This window comes from Tursiops truncatus, chromosome X, assembly GCF_011762595.2.
Source record: "Tursiops truncatus isolate mTurTru1 chromosome X, mTurTru1.mat.Y, whole genome shotgun sequence".
NCBI lineage: Eukaryota > Metazoa > Chordata > Mammalia > Artiodactyla > Delphinidae > Tursiops > Tursiops truncatus.
The window spans coordinates 29614568-29637459 of record NC_047055.1 but is presented as its reverse complement, the minus strand read 5'-3'; the positions used below and the strand labels follow the sequence as shown (position 1 = coordinate 29637459).

The 22892-nt window shown below is 37.4% G+C and overlaps 1 long non-coding RNA gene across 1 annotated transcript in view; it reads right to left on the bottom strand.

The window, feature by feature from the left end:
* The window catches only part of LOC109552485 (uncharacterized), a 132672-nt gene that overhangs the window by 69132 nt on the left and 40648 nt on the right, over positions 1-22892 (bottom strand). The window lies entirely within an intron of this gene.

The window sequence follows — 22892 nt, the reverse complement described above, 5'->3', positions numbered from 1 at the left end:
ATAAAATCAAATCCCATAACTGCTGGGTGGGTGACTCACAAACTAGAGAACACTTATACCACAGAAGTCCACACACTGGAGTGAAGGTTCTGAGTCCCACGTCAGGCTTCCCAAACTGGGGGTCCGGCAACGAGAGGAGGAATTCCTAGAGAATCAGACTTTGAAGGCTAGTGCGATTTGATACAGGACTTTGACAGGACTGTGGGTAAACAGAGACTCCACTCTTGGAGGGCACACACAAAGTAGTGTGCGCATCGGCACCCCGGGAAGGAGCAGTGACCCCACAGGAGACTGAACCAGACCTACCTGCTGGTGTTGGGGGGGCTCCTGTGGAGGTAGGGAGTGGCTGTGTCTCACGGTGAGGACAAGGACATTGGCAGCAGAAGTTCTGGGAAGTACTCCTTGGCGTGAGCCCTCCCAGAGTCCGCCATTAGCCCCACCAAAGAGCCCGGGTAGGCTCCAGTGTTGGGTTGCCTCAGGCCAAACAACCCACAGAGAGGGAACCCAGCCCCACCCATCAGCAGACAAGCAGATTAAAGTTTTATGGAGCTCTGCACTAGAGCAACAGCCAGCTCTACTAAACACCAGTCCCTCCCATCAGGAAACTTGCACAAGAATCTTAGATAACCTAATCCACCAGAGGGCAGACAGCAGAATCAAGAAGAACTACAATTGTGCAGCCTGTGGAACAAAAACCACATTCACAGCAAGACAGACAAGAAAAAAGGCAGAGGGCTATGTACCAGGTGAAGGAACAAGATAAAACCACAGAAAAATAACTAAATAAACTGCAGATAGGCAACCTTCCAGAAAAAGAATTCAGAATAACGATAGTGAAGATGATCTAGGACCTCGGGAAAAGAATGGAGGCAAAGATCAAGAAGATTCAAGAAATGTTTAACAAAGACCTAGAAGAATTAAAGAACAAACAAACAGAGATGAAAAATACAATAACTGAAATAAAAAATACACTAGAAGGAATCAACAGCAGAATAACTGAGGTAGAAGAACAGATAAGTGACCTGGAGGACACAATGGTGGAATTCACTGCTGCAGAACAGAATAAAGAGAAAAGAATGAAAAGGAATGAAGACAGCCTAAGAGACCTCGGGGACAACATTAAACGCAACAACATTCTCATGATAGGGGTCCCAGAAGGAGAAGAGAGAGAGAAAGGATCCGAGAAACTATTTGAAGAGATTATAGTAGAAAACTTCCCTAACATGGGAAAGGAAATAGCCACCCAAGTGCAGGAAGCGCAGAGAGTCCCATACAGGATAAACCCAAGGAGAAACGTGCTGAGACACATAGTAATCAAATTGGCAAAAATTAAAGACAAAGAAAAATTACTGAAAGCAGCAAGGGAAAAATGACAAATAACATACAAGGGAACTCCCATAAGGTTAACAGCTGATTTCTCAGCAGAAACTCTACAAGCCAGAAGGGGGTGGCATGACATATTTAAAGTGATGAAAGGGAAAAACCTACAACCAGGATTACTCTAACCGGCAAGGATCTCATTCAGATTCAATGGAGAAATCAAAAGCTTTACAGACAAGTGAAAGCTAAGAGAATTCAGCACCACCAAACCAGCTCTACAACAAATGCTAAAGGAACTTCTCTAAGTGGGAAACACAAGAGAAGAAAAGGACCTACAAAAACAAACCCAAAACAATTAAGAAAATGGTAATAGGAACATACATATCAATAATCACCTTAAACGTGAATGGATTAAATGTTCCAACCAAAAGACACAGTCTCGCTGAATGGATACAAAAACAAGACCCATATATATGCTCTCTACAAGAGACCCACTTCAGACCTAGGGACACATACAGACTGAAAGTGAGGGGATGGAAAAAGATATTCCATGCAAACGGAAATCAAAAGAAAGCTGGAGTAGCAATATTCATATCAGATAAAATAGACTTTAAAATAAAGAATGTTATAAGAGACAAGGAAGGACACTACATAATGGTCAAGGGATCAATCCAAGAAGAAGATATAACAATTATAAACATATATTCACACAACATAGGAGCACCGCAATACTTAAGGCAACTGCTAACAGCTATAAAAGAGGAAATCAACAGTAACACAATAATAGTGGGGGACTGTAACACCTCACTTACAACAATGGACAGATCATCCAAAATGAAAATAAATAAGGAAACAGAAGCTTTAAATGACACAATAGACCAGATAGATTTAATTGATATTTATAGGACATTCCATCCAAAAACAGCAGATTACATTTTCTTCTCAAGGGCACATGGAACATTCTCCAGGATAGATCACATCTTTGGTCACAAATTAAGCCTTGGTAAATTTAATAAAACTGATATCATAACAAGCATCTTTTCTGACAACAACGCTATGAGATTAGAAATCAATTACAGGGTAAAAAACATAAAAACACAAACACATGGAGGCTAAAAAATACGTTACTAAATAACCAAGGGATCACTGAAGAAATCAAAGAGGAAATAAAAAAAATACCTAGAGACAAATTACAAAGAAAACACGACAATCCAAAACCTATGGGATGCAGCAAAAGCAGTTCTAAGAGGGAAGTTTATAGCAATACAAGCCTACCTCAAGAAACAAGAAAAATCTCAAATAAACAATCTAAACTTACACCTAAACAAACTAGAGAAAGAAGAACAAACAAAACCCAAAGTTAGTAGAAGGAAAGAAATCATAAAGATCAGATCAGAAATAAATGAAAAAGAAATGAAGGAAACAATAGCAAAGATCAAAAAAACTAAAAGCTGGTTCTTTGAGAAGATAAGCAAAATTGATAAACCATTAGCTAGACTCATCAAGAAAAAGAGGGAGAGGACTCAAATCAATAAAATTAGAAATGATAAAGGAGAAGTTATAACAGACACCGCAGGAATACAGAGCATCCTAAGAGACTACTACAAGCAACTCTGTGTCAATAAAATGGACAACCTGGAAGAAATGGACAAATTCTTAGAAAGGTATAACCTTCCCAGGCTGAACCAGGAAGAAATAGAAAACATGAACAGACCAATCACAAGTAATGAAATTGAAACTGTGATTAAAAATCTTCCAACAAAAGTCTAGAACCAGATGGCTTCACAGGTGAATTCTATCAAACATATAGAGAAGAGCTAACACCCATCCTTCTCAAACTCTTCCAAACAATTGCAGAGGAAGGAACAATCTCAGACTCATTCTACAAGGCCAGCATCACCCTGATACCAAAACCAGACAAAGATGTCACAAAAAAAGAAAACTACAGGCCAATATCATTGATGAATATAGATGCAAAAATCCTCGACAAAATATTAGCAAACAGAATCCAACAGCACATTAAAAGGATCATACACCATGATCAAGTGGGATTTATCTCAGGGATGCAAGCATTCTTCAATATATGCAAATCAATCAATGTGATACACCATACTAACAAATTGAAGAAGAAAAACCATATGATCATCTCAATAGATGCAGAAAAAGCTTTTGACAGAATTCAACACCCATTTATGATAAAAATTCTCCAGAAAGTGGGCATAGAGGGAACCTACCTCAACATAATAAAGGCCATATACAACAAACCCACAGCAAACATCATTCTCAATGGTGAAAAACTGAAAGCATTCCCTCTAAGATCAGGAAGAAGACAAGGATGTCCACTCTCATCACTATTATTCAACATAGTTTTGGAAGTCCTAGCCATGGCAATCAGAGAAGAAAAAGAAATAAAAGGAACACAAATTGGAAAAGAAGAAGTAAAACTGTCACTGTTTGCAGATGACATGATACTATACATAGAGAATCCTAAAGATGCCACCAGAAAACTATTACAGCTAATCAATGAATTTGGTAAAGTTGCAGGATAGAAAACCAATGCACAGAAATCTCTTGCATTCCTATACACTAATGATGAAAAATCTGAAAGAGGAATTAAGGAAACACTCCCATTTACCACCACAATAAATAGAATAATATACCTAAGAAGAAACCTACCTAGGGAGACAAAAGACCTGTATGCAGAAAACTATAAGACACTGATGAAAGAAACTAAAGTTAATATAAACAGATGGAGAGATATACCATGTTCTTGGATTGGAAGAATAAACATTGTGAAAATGACTATACTATTCATAGCAATGTACAGATTCAATGCAATCCCTATCACATTACCAATGGCATTTTTTACAAAACTAGAACAAAAAACACAAAAGACCCTGAAAGCCAAAGCAATATTGAGAGAGAAAACGGAGCTGGCGGAATCAGGCTCCCTGACTTCAGACTACACTACAAAGTTACAGTAATCAAGACAGCATGGTACTGGAACAAAAACAGAAATATAGATCAGTGGAACAGGATACACAGCCTAGAGATAAACCCTGGCATATATGGTCACCTTATCTTTGATAAAGGAGGCAAGAAATACAATGGAGAAAAGACAGCTTCTTCAATAAGTGGTACTGGGAAAACTGAACACCTACATGTAAAGTAATGAAATTAGAACACTCCCTAACATGATACACAAAAATAAACTCAAAATGGATTAAAGACCTAAATGTAAGGCCAGACACTATAAAACTCTTAGAGGAAAACATAAGCAGAACACTCTATGACATAAATCACAGCAAGATCCTTTTTTGACCCACCTCCTACAGAAATGGAAATAAAAACAAAAATAAACAAATGGGACCTAATGAAACGTAAAAGCTCTTGCACAGCAAAGGAAACCATAAACAAGACGAAAAGACAACCCTCAGAATGGGAGAAGATATTTGCAAACGAATCAACGGACAAAGGATTAATCTCCAAATTATACAAACAGCTCATGCAGCTCAATATTAAAGAAACAAACAACCCAATCCAAAAATGGGCAGAAGACCTAAATAGACATTTCTCCAAAGAAGATATACAGATTGCCAAAAAACACATGAAAATATGCTCAACATCACTAATCATTAGAGAAATGCAAATCAAAACTACAATGAGGTATCACCTCATACCAGTCAGAATGGCCATCATCAAAAAATCTACAAACAATAAATGCTGGAGAGGGTGTGGAGAAACGGGAACCCTCTTGCACTGTTGGTGGGAATGTAAATTGATACAGCCACTATGGAGAAAAGTATGGAGGTTCCTTAAAAAACTAAAAATAGAACTACCATATGACCCAGCAATCCCACTACTGGGCATATACCCGGAGAAAGCCCTAATTCAAAAAGCGTCATGTACCACAATGTTCACTGCAGCACTATTTACAATAGCCAGGACATGGAAGCAACCTAAGTGTCCATCGACAGATGAATGGATAAAGACGATGTGGCACATATATACAATAGAATATTACTCAGCCATAAAAAGAAATGAAATTGAGTTATTTGTAGTGAGGTGGATGGACCTAGAGTCTGTCATACAGAGTGAAGTAAGTCCAAAAGAGAAAAACAAATACTGTATGCTAACACATATATATGGAATCTAAAAAAAAGGTCTGAAGAACCTAGGGGAAGGACAGGAATCAAGATGCAGACGTAGAGAATGGACTTGAGGACACGGGGAGGGGGAAGGGTAAGTTGGGACGAAGTGAGAGTGGCATGGACATATATACACTACCAAATGTAAAATAGATAGCTAGTGGGAAGCAGCCGCATAGCACAGGGAGATCAGCTCGGTGCTCTGTGACCACCTAGAGGGGTGGGATAGGGAGGGTGGGAGGGAGACGCAAGAGGGAGGGGATATGGGGATATAGGTATATGTATAGCTGATTCACTTTGTGATACAGCAGAAACTAACACACCATTGTTGAGCAATTATACTCCAATAAAGATGCTAAAAAAGAAAAGTTAAACCACTTGGGATTCTATTTTGAATGGAAAATATCTCCCAAAAGATTTTATTTTTGAAAATTAAAGGTAATACCCAGGCAAAATAAAATAGGTTTAACAAGAAAGAAGAGCAAGGCATAAAAAAATCATGTATATAGGCATCGAACTTATGGTTACCAAAGGGGAGGGGAGAGATAAATTAGGAGTTTGGGATTAACATATACACACAACTATATATAAAATAGATAAACAACAAGGACCTTTCTGTATAGCACAGGGAACTATATTCAGTACCTTGTAGTAACCTATAATGGAAAAGGATCTGAAAAAGAATATATATATATATATATATATATATATATATATACACACACATATATATTTATATATATATAAATATATATGTATATATATGTGTATATATATATATACACACACACATATATATTTATATATATAAATATATATGTATATATATGTGTGTGTATATATATATATATATATATATATATGTATATATATTGGGTTGGCCAAAAAGTGTCTTAGGTTTTTAAGTAAAAATAAAGGACACATTTTTCGTTTTCACCAAGAACTTTATTAAACAATGTATTCACCCTTTTGTTCCACTAACTTCTGCCATTTTCCAGGCAATTTCATAATTCCATCTTCTCAAAACTTTTTATCTTTTTGAGCAAAAAACTGTTCCAGGTGCCTTTTACAGTATTCCAGGGAATTTAAAGTTTTTCCATTAAGACAATTTTGTAAAGACCCAAATAAATGGAAATCCGAAGGTGCAATGTCTGGTGAATATGGTGGATGAATTAGAACTTCCCAGCCAAGCCGTAACAGTTTTTGCCTGGTCATCAAAGAAACATGCAGTCTTGCGTTATCCTGATAGAAGGCTATGAATTTTCTGTTGACTAATTCTGGACAGTTTCGTTGAGTGCTGCTTTCATTTGGTCTAATTGGGAGCAGTACTTGTTGGAATTAATCGTTTGGTTTTCCAGAAGGAGCTCATAATAGAGGACTCCCTTCCAATCCCACCATATACACATTACCTTCTTTGGATGAAGACCGGCCTTTGGTGTGGTTGGTGGTGGTTCATTTCACTTGCCCCATGATCTCTTCCGTTCCACATTATTGTACAGTGTCCACTTTTCATCGCCTGTCACAATTTGTTTTAAAAGCAGAACGTTTTCATTACGTTTCAGTAGAGAATCACATGCAGAAATACGGTCAAGAAGTTTTTTTTCACTTAATTTATGTGGAACCCAAACATCAAAGCGGTTAACATAACCAAGCTGGTGGAAATGATTTTCAACGCTTGATTTGGATATTTTGAGTATGTTGGCTATCTGCCGCGTGGTATAACGTTGATTGTTCTCAATAAATGTCTCGATTTGATTGCTATCAACTTCAACTGGTCTACTTGACCGTGGAACATTGTCCAGCGAGCAATCTCCAGCGCGAAACTTCGCAAACCACTTGACACGTTTGATCAGTCACAGCACCTTCACCATACATTGCACAAATCTTTTTCTGTGTGTGTGTTTCAGTTGCGTTTTTACCTTTCTTGAAATAATAAAGCATAATGTGCCAAAAATGTTGCTTTTTTCTTCCATCTTCAATATTAAGATGGCTACACAAAAATTCACCAATTTTGATGTGTTTTTTTAAATGCATGCTGATATGACAGCTGTCACAATACAATCTAACAAAATTGTTTCAAATGAAGTTAAAGATAAGAGCTACTAGAGCCATCTTACAGAAAAAACTGAAGAAACCTTTTGGCCAACCCACTATATATATATATATATATATATATATATATATATATATATGTATACACACACACACACACACACACACACACACACACACACACATATCTGGATCACTTTGCTGTACACCTAAAACTAACACAACATTGTAAATCAACTGTACTTCAATTTTAAAAAATCATTTAAAAAAACATATGTATGTATATATTTATATGAATAATTAAAATAACATATATTTTGGAAGAAACATGCAGAAAATATACACCTAACTCTTCAGAGTGTCTCTAGAGGAGAGGATTGCAACCTACTTCCACTATCTGTTATATATTGCAATTGTTTATTTTGTTTTGTTTTACAATGAGCATGTATTACTACTGCAAGCAGTAAAAATATTTTTTAAAAGTAGGGACAATAAAAAAGTAATCAAGGGAATCTGAACACAACTTTAGTCTTCACTAGGAAAACTCAATGCAACAACAATTAAAAGAAAAAGAATATAGCGGAAAATGCTGTTTTCAAGCAAGCTGCCTCTGAATTTAGTGTTATGCTACACTATGCCAAAGGCTGGGAGAATCGATGAACAAATCAATGCAAAATGTACATATTTTCTTGTATTTTTGCTCAGCATTTCCATTACTGCAATGGGTAAAAACGAAAGAATAAGATGTTATAATTTTTTTTTTTTTTTTTTTTTTGCGGGACGCGGGCCTCTCACTGTTGTGGCCTCTCCCGTTGCGGAGCACAGGCTCCGGACGCGCAGGCTCAGCGGCCATGGCTCACGGGCCCAGCCGCTCTGCAGCATGTGGGATCTTCCCGGACTGGGGCACGAACCTGCGTGCCCTACATCGGCAGGCGGACTCTCAACCACTGCGCCACCAGGGAAGCCCAGATGTTATAATTTTGATTAAAGAGATGCCTTTGCCATCCTGTGGCAGCTGGTCTGGAAGATTAGGCCATTCTTAGGCTGTAATTGGATAATGCTGGCTTGGTTGATTTGAAGTAGAAGGCTAATCTAGGCAGTTTACAGTGACAACAAAACTGTCAGATTGCTGGCATGGTAACAGGAAAAGAAAATGTAATGAGAGACTGGAACAGTCCTCTTGCCTGTGTCTTATGCCAGTGGCAGGTATCATTTATTGTACATTGGGTTGCAAGTATGTTTATATTTAATATAAATACTGTATATTTGCAAATATAAAAATCTTAGCATAGATCATGAATGAATATATGATTACATGCATATTGTGTGTGAAGGCTAATTTTAAACAGAAATCATAGTTCTGAGATGTAAACTTTGTGCTATGTGAACATATTTTGAACAGAAATATATCATACATAACAGAGATAGAGAATAATTATACTCTTTCAGCATTATGTGGCAACATCACAGTGAACATGTTTTATAAAATGTACCCAGGAGTGGGTTCATTATCTTTAATGGAAAAGGAGAATTACCATAATCATAATTCAGAATCCTATGGCTGAGATGGAAATGAGTCATATGCTAGTTGTTAGAAGGGAAGACCAAAAGGAAAAAAAAAAAGAATTTACATCAAACAATGCAATGTTAAATACATAGGTTCTTCCAACATGGGTAGTACACTTCTCATTAAAAAATGTTTAAGCCTAATGGGCAAAGTTTAAAACATAATTTTATATCAGCATTTCCCAAAACTGGATATGGAAATTACCCAAAATGGGCCCCTCAAAAAGACAGGACAGAAGAGGGTCCATCATGGACCTCTAAACACCTTTTTGATTCACCAGGAGGAAAAGTAGTCTCTACCAACATCCTTCACCTCCTATAGTAAATGCCTCTAAGTCAAAAAGTGCTATGAAAAAACATTCATAATCTTTAAATATAGTGTTTCAGCTTCTAGAAAATTATTCTGCAGAATCCCATAAGAGTACAAAGATTAATGCACAAGGATATTCATTGCAGTATTGTTCATGGTTTTTTGCAATAGCTAAAAGTTGGTAACAATCCAAATGTTCATCAATAGGGAGGTATTTAAATAAATCAAAATAAATAAATAAATATATATATATATATATATATATATATATTTTAATGACAGATTCATCAGTACCACCATGGAAAGATGTGCATGCTATACTAAGTGAAAAAAATATGCTGTAAAATGCTATGTTGCACCCTGTTATATATAAAATAGGTAACAAATAAGGACCTACTGTATAGCACAGGAAACTCTGCTCAATACTCTGTAATGACCCACATGGGAAAAGAATCTAAAGAACAGTGTATATATGTATATGTATAACTGATTCACCTTGCTGTACACCTGAAACTAACACAACGTTGTAAAGCAACCATACTCCAATAAAAATTGTAAAAAATGCCATGTTAAATATGATCCATTTTCATACTTGGTATCAGTATGTCAGGAAAAAAAACTAGAGGAATAAGCTGTAAACTATTGATAGTGGAGGCTAAAGAAGACTTTCACTTTTCGGTTTATGCATTTCTGTAGCATTTGAATCTTGTATAATGTACATGTATTAATTTTATAATCAGAAATTTTTTTTTTTTTTTTTTTGCGGTACGCAGGCCTCTCACTGTTGTGGCCTCTCCTGTTGCGGAGCACAGGCTCCGGACGCGCAGGCTCAGCGGCCCTGGCTCACGGGCCCAGCCGCTCCGCGGCATGTGGGATCTTCCCAGACCGGGGCACGAACCCGTGTCCCCTGCATCGGCAGGCGGACTCTCAACCACTGCGCCACCAGGGAAGCCCTAAAGTTATTTTTTAAGAGACAGATTTTGTACACACAAATACACACACACACAAACTGAGCATTTTGACTGACTTAGGTCAAATTGATTAAAAATAGATGTAGAAACAGACTAGGCTATACAGGCTTGACTTTTTTCTTTAAGATGGTATTATGGACTAAATTGTATACTGACAAAATTCATATTTTGAAGCCCTAATCCCCAATAATTCAGAATGTGACTGTATTTTGAGATAGGTCCTTTAAGGAGCTAATTAAGTTAAAATGAGGTCACTAGGGTGGGCCATAATCTTTATAGCTGGTGTCTTTATAAGACGAGATTAGGACATAGACACAGAATAATGACCGTATTAAGATGCAGCGAGAAGGTGCTATGTACAAGCCAAGAAGAGATGCTCAGAAGAAACCAATCCTGATGACACTTGATCTTGGAATTCTTGATCTTCCAGATTTGTGAGAAAATAAATTTCTGTTGTTTAAAATATCACCCAGGGCTTCCCTGATGGCGCAGTGGTTGAGAGTCCGCCTGCCGATGCAGGGGACACGGGTTCATGCCCCAGTCCGGGAAGATCCCACATGCCGCGGAGTGGCTGGGCCCATGAGCCATGGCCGCTGAGCCTGTGCATCCAGAGCCCTGTGCTCCGCAACGGGAGAGGCCACAACAGTGAGAGGCCCGCGTGCCGCAAAAAAAATAAAAATTAAAAAAATTAAAAAAAAATCACCCAATCAGTTGTATTTTATTATGGCAGCCCCAGCAGATTAATACAGATGGCAAACAAGGAAACTGTAAAAACCACTACAGATCTACATTTTAAACTTTACTTTATAACAACAAGGATGACCCTTGAAAACATGCTAAGTGAAAGAAGTCAGTCACAAAAGACCACATACTATATGATTCCATTTATACAAAATGTCCAGATTAGGAAAACCTATACAGACAGAAAGAGATTAGTGGTTGCCTAGGCCTGAGGGTCTTGGAGTGAAATTAGAAATAACCACTAATGGCCACAGGGTTTCTTCTGAGAGTATAGAATATGTCCTAAAATGGATTGTGGTGCTGGGTGTAGATCTCTGTGAACATACTAAACCTACTGAAGCGTACACTTTAAATGGGTGAATTGTAATATGAATTATGTCATGAAAGCCATTTTTAAAAACTCATTTTATACAAATAGAGAGGGAAATCACAAAATTGAAAATACAGAAGTAACCACAGACAGTTGAAGTAAAAAGAATTATTGTACAGTAGTTTACTCAACTCTATACAGATAAATTTGAAAACTTGGGTCAATGGCCTATTTCCTAGGAAAATCTGAATCACCAAAATTAACTCTTCGAAAAGAATGAAAACAAACGAATAACTATGAAAGAAAATGAAAATGTTGTCAAAGACTACCTCCATGTTTTATGAAGCCCAGAAATTTCAGATAAATTCTACCAAATCTTCAAGTACTGAATAACTACAATGTTATTTCACCTGTTTAATAGCACAGAAAAGAATCCAAATTATCTTTTTCGAATTTCAAAGAAAGCTTGAGCTCAATCTCACTTATGAATATCAATGCAAAAATACTATACAAAATAGAAACAAATAAAATTAGCCCATTGAAAGAATAACACACCAGTGACCAAGTGGGTTTATTTCTAGGAGGAAAATTTTTTTAATGTTAGGAATTCCATCAATATAATTCACTATATTAACAGATCAAGGGAGAAAAATAATATGATCATTTTCATAGATGCTGAAAACGTATTTGACAAAATTCAACATCCATTGCTGATTTAAAATACTCTTAATAAACTAGGGATAAATATATATTTGCTTAACATTATGGTATTTAAAACAGTTTGATACTGATGCATAAACAGACAGACATAGCAATAAAACAGAATACACTCCAGAAGTAGAGCCAAATATATACAGGACTTTAGGAATAAAACACACATTTCAAATCAGTAGAGGAAATGGCTGTATTTAACAAATGGTGTAGCGACAACTGGCTAGACATACTCTAGATCCCTACCACATTCCTTGTACCAAATTAAACTGCAGATGGAATTAGTTTTTAAGAAACAGAAACATATTAGAAAAAAAATTAGTTGGATACATTTATGACCTTGGGTTAAGAAAGGTCCATTTAAACAAGACACAAAATACAAAAGCCATAGGAAATTTTTGATATACTTTACTATATTTAAAAATTAAAATTTTCTGCAGGGAAAAACACTTCTTACCTCAAAATAATTCTAAATGGATCAAAGATTTAAACATTTTTTTAAGTTATAAAAAAATAATGTAGAAGTGGGACTTCCCTGGTGGTCCAGTGGTTAAGACTCCATGCTCCCAATGCAGGGGGCCTGGGTTCCATCCCTGGTCAGGGAACTAGATTCTGCATGCCGCAACTAAGAGCCTGCATGCTGCAACTGAAAGGTCCCGCGTGCAGTAACTAAAAAAAAAAAAAAAAAAACGATGCCGCAACAAAGATCTCGCATGCAATAACGAAGATCCTGCATGCCACAACTAAGACCCAGGGCAACCAAATAATTAAATAAATAAATAAATAACGTGGGAGTTAAAAAAAAAAAAAATCTCAAAGCGGAGAAAAGCCTTTCCAAACAAGGCATAAAATCCAGAAGCCATAAAGAAGATATGGACAAACTTGAATACATAAAAATTTAAAAGGTCTGCATGGAAAAAACACTATAACCAAAGTCAAAAGACAAGCTGGACAATTATTGGCAATTCATATCACAGACCCAGCCCTAGTTTCCTTGATAAAGAGCTCCTACAACTCAAAAAGGAAAAAAAACAATAGAAAAATAGGCAAAGGATATGGACTAAGAGTTAACCAAGAGAAAAAAAAAAGAAATAGTTTTTAGAATGTCAGAATTACTGAAGTTCACTCATAATTAAAGAGATGCACACTTACAATGAGATAACATTTTCTCCTATTAAATTATCAAAGACCCAAAAGTTTGATAACATTATTTTTGATTCAGGTACAGGAAAATACGCAGTCTACATTTCTGATGGGAGTGTAAATTGGTACAATCAGCATAGAGGTCAATTTAGCAATATCTATCAAAATTTAAAGTAATTGACAGCAATTTTATTTCAGAGAATTTATCCTGTTATACTCCCACATTTGCAAAATGACATATGTACAGGGGTACTTACTGCAGCACTGATTGCAATAGCAACGGTTGGAAACAACCGAATGTCCATCAAATAGGGGACAGTTTAAATAAATAAAATATCTGTATGATTATACAAGTAATCTCTATAGGATACATGAAAAATGGTAAAAGTGGCTATTTCTGAGGAAGCAAACTGAGGGACTGGGGATCAGTGATTAGAAAGAGATTTACTTTTCATCATACTTTTTAAAATATCCCTTGAGTTTTTTTACCATGTCCATAATTTACCTATTTTTTAGTGAACATGTAGAAATCAGTATGTGCTAAACACTATCAGCTTTCCAAATATTAACTTAGGTGTTTTTCATAACAATCCTATGCAATAGGCACTATTTTTATCTGTATTTCAACAAATGATGAAACCCAGGCACACAGGGTCACATTATGACTTCCGTGGGCCCTGAGCACTTTGGTTGTTGTGGGACACTTCCACCATAAGAAAATGTTGCCAATTATATTTTACAACTGCTTTGGTAAATAAAGACAAATAAAATCCAGCCTGGATTCATTATTATATATTCATTAGTTTTATATTTATTCTTCTTCTGATTTTAAATGAAATTAAACTTAAAACATTTTCATAGACTCCTAAAAGTATAATAGGTCCTAGGCACTGTGTCTCCTGCAGGCACAGAGAAGTTATGTAACTTGCCCAAGGTCACACAGCCAGTATTAGAGCTTGGAATTGAACCCTGGTAGTGTGGCTTCAGAATCTATGCTTTTCATCTGTATGCTAGATAAATAAAGCAAATCACAGGGAGAAAATTATGTAGTTATATATGTGCTGACATGGAGCTACCTACAAGATAAATTGAGAAAATCATGGGAGAAAATACTGTACATATTATGCATTTTTTAAAAAAGGAAGTCTTATACACACATACACACGCTATTTCTGGAAGAATTTTTTTTAATATCTGGAGAAAGGGGCTGGGGAACTGGAGGTCTGGAGGTCTGGAGGACTTCCTTTTCATTGTATTTCTCTTTGCACTACTGGATTTTTTGTTTGTTTGTTTTTTTACCATGAGCATATATTTACAGATGAGGAAACTGAGACTAAAACAGGTTAAGTAACTTGCCCAAAGTTACATAGGTAGTAAAGAAACCAATAACATATAAGTATGAACAACTATTCTGTCAATTAATAATACATCACCATTCCTAAGTATAGACCTGTCAATGTATTCCTGTCAAATTTCATCATTTTAACCCAGTCGGCCAAGCTCTTTTTGTACCATGATTCTGGATCCACTGCATTCATCTTTATGACGTACTTCAATCTGGCAAGCATGCTTTCTGTTTCCATTCAGGTTGTCGATGAAAATGTTTAACACATGATAGGGCTTAAGTAGAGCCCTGCTGATGAGACTAGGGATCCCTCCAGGATCACATTAATCCATCTCTTTGGGTAATGAGCTACCAATCCTATTGATTGTACTATCATTCCACTCACACCCCCTAATTTCCCCTTGACCATAAGGATAACTGCAGATCCCAATGTTTTCTGCAAATTTTCCATAGCATTCCCTTGTTTGCTAAGCTGCTCTGAAACCACTTGCACAGAAGGTATTTAAAATTAATAAATAATTGGTTTCTTTACTACGTTCTGCAGGTTTCTATAGTTTACAACCTGGCCAATTCCCCAGAATTCAAACAAAAACTGTTTCAGAAGGACTAGGATTTCTAGCCCCCAATGTTTTCATAATGCAATTGAACAGAACATTTTAAAAAGCAGAGATATACAGCCGTTTCCCCAATGGAATCAACCCACTGCCACCCAAAATAGCCCAGACAACTGAACAGAGCAGCTGGCAAAAGGACAGACGTCTCTAGCCCTGGGGAGAAGGAAGCTAAACGCACACCACAGGGAATTTCCGAAGAAGCACTCTCTGTAACGACCCCTTACTTTTCTAGCTACAACACACAAGCTATAGTCTAAGTGTTGGAAGAAGAACATATTTTCTGGTTTCCCCTATAATCACACACTATGGCATTGAATGTTTACATAGGTAACGCTAACTGAACACAACTGCTAAGTTTCTGAAGTTTACTGTGAAGCAATAAACAAGGAATTCATTTTTTCATTGACTTGCCCTAGCAAATTGGGAGCCACATTGCCCTGAAAAAAATTTTGTTCTCTGGTTATTTAAGAAAACAATTACAACTTACAAATGCTACAGAATTTTCAATTATATTTTAGAGGAAAATGTGATTAACACTAAAATAATAGATAACATGTTTAACTCGAAATGTCACAGAATAGAATGACTAAAAGTAAAAACATAGTAGAATGTCAGAGATTCTGGTAATAGGATTACTTAGCTAATATTGCCTCACATATCGTTCCACTATGAAAGCTCAGTTGTGAACCATTACTAGTGTTTTCCTGTTTTAGATGTACCATCCCCTTTTCAGACCTCTCTTCATCAGATAAAGTCTATACGGCTCGTTAAAGGAATTATTTCGATAGGAGAAGAACAATGCACAAAGTAGGTCTGTTTAGATATATGCAGTGGACTGGCAGCTGGTTAATGTCCACAAAATGATAAGTAACTTGGGCTTCCCTGGTGGCGCAGTGGTTGAGAGTCAGCCTGCCGATGCAGGGGATGCGGGTTCGTGCCCCGGTTCGGGAGGATCCCATCATGCCGCGGAGCGACTGGGCCCGTGAGCCATGGCCGCCGGGCCTGTGCGTCCGGAGCCTGTGCTCCGCAACGGGAGAGGCCACAACAGTGCGAGGCCCGCGTACCGAAAAAAAAAGATAAGTAACTTAAATTATGACTATACTATTCCCAACCTAATCGTTAAAAAGGTGGTACTGCTCTCCTATGTTATTTTATCAAAATAGTATTTGTTGAGATTGACAAAATGCAGATCATAGATATTAACTCTTTGCTGTCATTTATCATTCCAGGATAGAGCGATAATAGCTAACTTGCACAGCTATTCACTATATACCAGATACTGTGATAAGTGTTTGACATTTATTATCACATTTAAGGTTGACAACAACCCTAAGGTACAAAGCATTGTTATTCACATTTTATAGAAGAAACTGAGGCACAGAGGAGCTAAGGAATTTGACAAAGATGGTATAACCAATAATGGTAGAACCTGATATGAAGTCAGACTAATTTCAGAGCCTGAACTCAACCACTACTGGGAAAGGAATTTGGCATTTCTGTTGATGATAGATGGGGGGGAGTAGATATAATAGCAGCAACTTGGTTTTTTAAAAAATGAGGCTGCTGTTTGTATCTTACTAAATGAATTTCTTGATTTCAGAGTTTCTCTAAATCAATCACCCATGGATGAGAGACACCTACCCACTTAGGCTGGACTCTGTCAAGAGTCTATGTATCCATAAATGGCTTTTAATTAGATTGCAAAGGAATTCCACCCTTCCCCCCTAATATTGCAGCTTTGATGCCTTTAGGATAAGTGACAGAGTGCATTGCTAAGAGAAGGGCTAGGAAGAGAAATGGGAAAGATTTTTTTCCTGAGGCTTGACTGTGGGGTATGGCAGGAAAGGCCTTGAGGTATACTTACTAGCAGCACATTAGTCCAGTGCTCTTAATACTCAACTCTCTTTTGCATAATAAATTATTAAAAGTTCTCACACAGCTAAGAATAACAATCCTCATTCTGTACTATACTCAATAGATCACAACTCTAACTAAATATGTCAATACTCCTAATACTGATATTTCAGATTATTGTTTTACAGTTAAGAAGTCATAATAGTAAATATAGATTCTAAAACAATGATCCTGACTTTTTTGAGTGATGTACTAAAAAGATATAAACTAGCCAAATGAGCTGCATCCTGACCTCCTCCGAAGTTACACACAGCTCCCCACCTCACCCTGTCAGTTTCCAAAATAATCTCTCTTTTCTCAAAGTCTCCCTTGAATAACAACTGACTGATTATCATAAAACCATTCCTATATCTTTTCCCCTAAATTATATGCAAATTACCTATTTTTCACACTCACTCCAAAAGAAATAAATTTCCTGTCCACATCCCCAAACAGTTACTGCCTTTATGCTGTTTCTCTTGATTTAGGGGTGCTAACAATTACTATTACTTCTAGCATTAGTCATGGTCTTCCAGAGAATAGCAAGGCTAAAATTCATGCTTTACTGCAATTGGTAAATCAGGCAAGTGAAAAACAGCAGAAGCACATAATTTAAATCCTCTTTGGGTTCTTAATCTAAGACTCTGACATTTGAATTAGGATCAGTAATACATGGTTAGAATTAAACCATGAAGCAAGCCTATATAAATTACCATAAAATCTAACTCTATCATCCAAAAACTCATAAATCAAGAATTGAGATTGAAACTCTGCTTTGAATCCTTAGTATTATACCTTAAAACTACAGTACATACCATGCTAAATAGACGTATATTTTGTTTTCATTTATTTTGCCTGTTACTTAGGTTAGTGCCTTTTGATCTAAACTAAAAGCCAGTCATTTGCAGATGACAAGTTATTCCTTTGAAAACATATTTTTCCAATTAATGAAATTCCAGAAAGCATTTTTATGTCATCAAAATCTACACTCCATTTATTCTAAGTAATAGGAATTATATCCTATTTTCTCTTAGTTGTGATTTAAGTCTATACTCTCTTCTTTCCCATCCTCTCCTTTTTCCCTTTGATGCCTGTTTTCTAAGAATCATGGATAAGCTACAATTGCATGAGATTGAAGTATTGTTTATAAACAGAAGAATGACAAATCTATTGCAGGTGATGCAGAGGGACGTGCTCTTTGATTCTATGTCCCCAAATTGTGTAAGAATGGCTGCCCCATCAGGGTGGAAGTCAACATTTCCATTTTCTTTCCCATATCACTAGGGCTTTCCTCTTCTCCTGGTTATCCTTCCTCCACTGCTACTTTGCCAAACACTACCTAGTATCTCCTCTTCCACCCAGTCCTAGTCCCATTTTGCCTAAGTGCTGGTTGGCAAATGGAGATGGGAAAAACAAAGTGATGCTACTGAAGAGAAAGGGAGTTGAACACCTTTTTTGTGCCATGCACTGAACCAAACATTTTATACATGGCATCTCACTTAATTCTACAACAGGCCTATAAAACTGGACCTATTATTCTCAATGGAAGATGATGAAATTGAGGCTAAAAGACCTTTTAAAAATGTGCCCAACACTTACACAGCTAGCAAAGGTCAGAAAAAAAAACAACAGAAATCAAAAAACTTAAGAGAAGGCAAACTCTGCTCACCTTACTCCTTACCACCTCTCTCAAGCCCTCAACCCTACAGCTCAGCTCCATGGGACCATGCATGCCAGTGGCCTCCAGCTCAATATTCTCAGTAGCCTTCAACTGTAACTCTCAACATTACCTTAAATTTAACTCTTAAATGTTACCTACAATAAAGTCAGACATATAGTTTTAGAGACAAATAAAGGGATAGAAAGATCTTTGTGAACTTCCATTTCCAGGAATATGAACTAGCTCTCTTTTAAAAATCTCCTGCTACAAAATAACTAGAAATTCTGTAGGTTTATCTTTAATCTTTTTGATGTGTAACAAAACTCATCCTGCAAGAGAAAAGAGTAAATCTCCAGAGGTCAAAAACAAAGTTGAAAGCAGAACAGTAATCAGATGTTAATGCTTCAACAGCCCTGGGTGTTTTTGCACTCATAGGTAACCAACATTCAAAGAGATATTAGCAGACAAATTTTCATAATTTATGAAAGTTAGTAATCCTCAAATTCTGAAACCATAAACAGGATTTTTTAAAAAAGAAATTCCAAATAGTAAAGGAAAAATTCAAGATTTTTCCTTCCTATCTAGGGATAAAAACCTCAGTTCAGTCTACCTCTCATGTAGGAAAAAATGCAGTTCTTCCCTCCTGCTTCTCCTTTCCTTTACACAGACACCCTACTCACAAAGAACACTTCACTTCTGACACCTCCAGTCACCAAATATGTGGAGGTTTTTCCCCACACTAAGCAACTCTCTGTAAAACCAACTGGGTGTCCTATAATTTAATTTGAATCTAACACTATCTACCTGGAGGTAGTGTCAGGTCCCATAGGTTAAGGGCTCAGTCCCACAAGACTGCTCCCACCACACTTCAGATGCCAATTATAAGTAGTAAGTCTCCATGTTACCCACAACTTCCGTCCAATTTAGCTAAAATCAGAGGTTCCCATGACCCCCCTCCTCAGGCTTGATTAATTTGCTATAACAATTCACAGAACTTAGGAAAACACTTACTTACATTTACCAGTTTATTAAAGAATATAAAGGCTACAGATGAACAGCCAGATAAAAAGATACATAGGGCAAGGTCTGGGAGGGTCCCAAGTGCAGGAGTTTCTGTCCCTATGGAATTGGAATGTGTCATCCTCCCTGTATGGATGTGTTCACCAACCTGGAAGTTCCCCGAACCCCCTACTATTGGGGTTTTATGAAGGCTTCCATAAATATTATGGGCATGATCCATGATTAACTCCATTTCCAGGCCCTCTCCCCTCTCTGGAGAATGTGGGGGGAGCTGAAAATCCCAAGATTTTAATCGTGGCTTGGTCTTTCTGGTGACCAGCCCCCATCCAAGAGCCCACCCAGAACCACCTCAGTAGAACAAAAGACATTCTTCATTGCTCTTATCACTTAGGAATTTACAAGGGTTTTATAAGCCCTGTGCCAGGGATGGGGTCAAAGATAGACAGAGGAAGAGATGCTCCTAGTGTTTTTATCACTTAGAAAATTGCAAGCGTTTTAGGAGTTCTGTGCCAGGAACCAGGACAGAGACCAATATATATTTTCTATTATCTCACATAAATGTTAACATATTGCTGTCAAGTATCAAAAACAAAAAAAATCTTAAAGCGGCCAGAGAGAAAAGATAGATTATTATAAAAGAATAACAAACTGACAGCAGGCATCTCAAAAGCAACAATAAAACCAGAAGAAAATAAATAATATCTTCAAAGTGTTGAGAGAAAATCGTTGTCAACTTGGAATTGTGTAACCAGCAAAACTATCTATCAACAATAAGAGCAGGGACTTCCCTGGTGGTGCAGTGGTTAGGGATCCATGCTCCTGATGCAGGGGGCCCGGGTTCATTCCCTGGTGGGGGAGCTGGATCCCGCATGCATGCTGCAACTGGGAGTTCACATGCCGCAACTGGGGAGCCTGCCTGCCGCAACTACCACCCAGTGCAACCAAATAAACAAATAAATATTTTTTTAAAGGAGCAAAATAAAAACATTTTCAGACAAATGAAAATTACAAGTTTTACCAAAAGACCTTCACTAAAGGAAATTTCTAATGAATAAACTTAAGAAAGAAGAAAACTGAACCCAAAAGAAAGGTCTGATATTAAAGAAGAAATTACTTGTTAGGAAATTAGAAAATATGTGGTCAAACCCAAACAAGCATTGGCTGTATGAAACAATAATAACAATATATAGTTTGGATAAGGTGGAGGTATGATACTGGACAAGTACAACTGCGGGGGTATGGGGTTTCAGTGGAGTTAAAGCATTCTAAAGTTCTTGTTTCAATTTGGAAGAGGGTAGAAATGTTCATTTTATTAGTAAAGAGATTTTGTTTAGTCAAGATGCATGTTAAAAATTCAAGAGTAACAGTAAAAGAAAAAAAATGTTTAAATCTGAATAAATTAGCATCCCAAAAACTACAATGGGTACAAACACAAAAAAGCCCTAAGAAAAGACTGCTCTCTCTATCTAAAGGACCAGGAAAGGAGCAGGCTAGTAAGACAGAAAAACTTTTAAACAATAACTACCTGCAGCAGTCAAACATCATAGAAAAACCTGGCCCTATCCCCACCCCCATTGGCAAAGGGCAAGTGGCAAGCCTAGACTTCTATCCTCTCGCCAGGCTGTAACAAAGCTTCACAATACTCTCTCCAGGGTGGTACCAGAGAAGGCTGAGTAGGGTGGCAGGACATTCATTTCTGGTAGGTGATCATGAGAGAAAGCCCCCAAAAGGTATAAGTAGAGACCATAGGGGGAGCCTGGCAATAACAAAACATGTCTCCTCCTCCTTGCTGGGGTAGTGTCAAGAGGCTTGGCAGAAGGACAGGACTTTCACCACTGCCCAGCGGTAATGAAGCCACTCATTATCCCTACCACGGTGTCATTGGAGACCATGTGGTGAGCAGCTAATGAGGTATGAGTGGGGAGCCAGAATTCCCACACCCACCTAGCACTAGCAAGGAGCAAACTCCCCTCCCATGATTGTCAACAGAGGCCAAGTGGGGAACCTAGACTCCTACAACCCACCTGGCAGTAACAAAGCAGTGCCCCTCTTCCCTTGCCAGAGTGGTGTCAGAGAAAGCCATCTAAAAGAGGAAGTTTAAATAAGATAGCGTCTCATAACATAATACCAACAATGTCTAGGTTTCAATAAATAAATAAATAATCTCTCCACATACCAAGAACCAGAAAGCTATCAAGCTGAATTAAAAACAGAATCAACAGATGCCAATAACAAGATGACAGAGATATTAGAATTATGTAACAAAAAGTTTAAAGCAGCTATTATAAAAATGATTCTATAAGCAAATATAAACATACTTGAAACAAATGAAAAAAAAAAGAAAACCTTAGCAAAGAAATAGAAGAATAAAAAAGAACCAAATGGAAGGGCTTACCTGGTGGCGCAGTGGTTGAGAATCTGCCTGCCAATGCAGGGGACACGGATTCGAGCCCTGGTCCAGGAAGATCCCACATGCCGCGGAGCAACTAAGCCCATGCACCACAACTACTGAGTCTGTGATCTAGGGCCCATGTGCCACAACCACTGAGCCCATGTGCCACAGCTACTGAAGCCCATGTGCCTAGAGCCCGTGCTCTGCCACAAGAGAAGCCACCGCAATGAGAAGCCCGTGCACCGCAATAAAGAGTAGCTCCCGCTCACCACAACTAGAGAAAGCCCGCACACAGCAACGAAGACCCAACTCAGCCAAAATAAATTTAAAAAAAAAGAACCAAATGGAATATTTGGAACTGAATGCACTATACAGCAGAATGAAGGAGACAGAGGAAAAAATATCAGTGAACTCGAAGATAGAACAATGAAAATTACCCAAATTGAACAAGAGAGAAAATAAATGGGAAAAAAATTAACAGAGCTTCCTAGGAATATAACAAAAGCTATAACATTCATGTCATGAGAATCCCAGGAGAGGAAAAAGAGGACAAGGCTGAAAAAGTACTTGAAGAAATAATGGCTGAAAACTTCTCAAATTTGGCAAAAGATATAAACCTACAGATTCAAGAAGTGAACTCCAAACAGAATAAACTCTAAAGAATTTCACACCAGGACACATCATAGTCAAACTTCT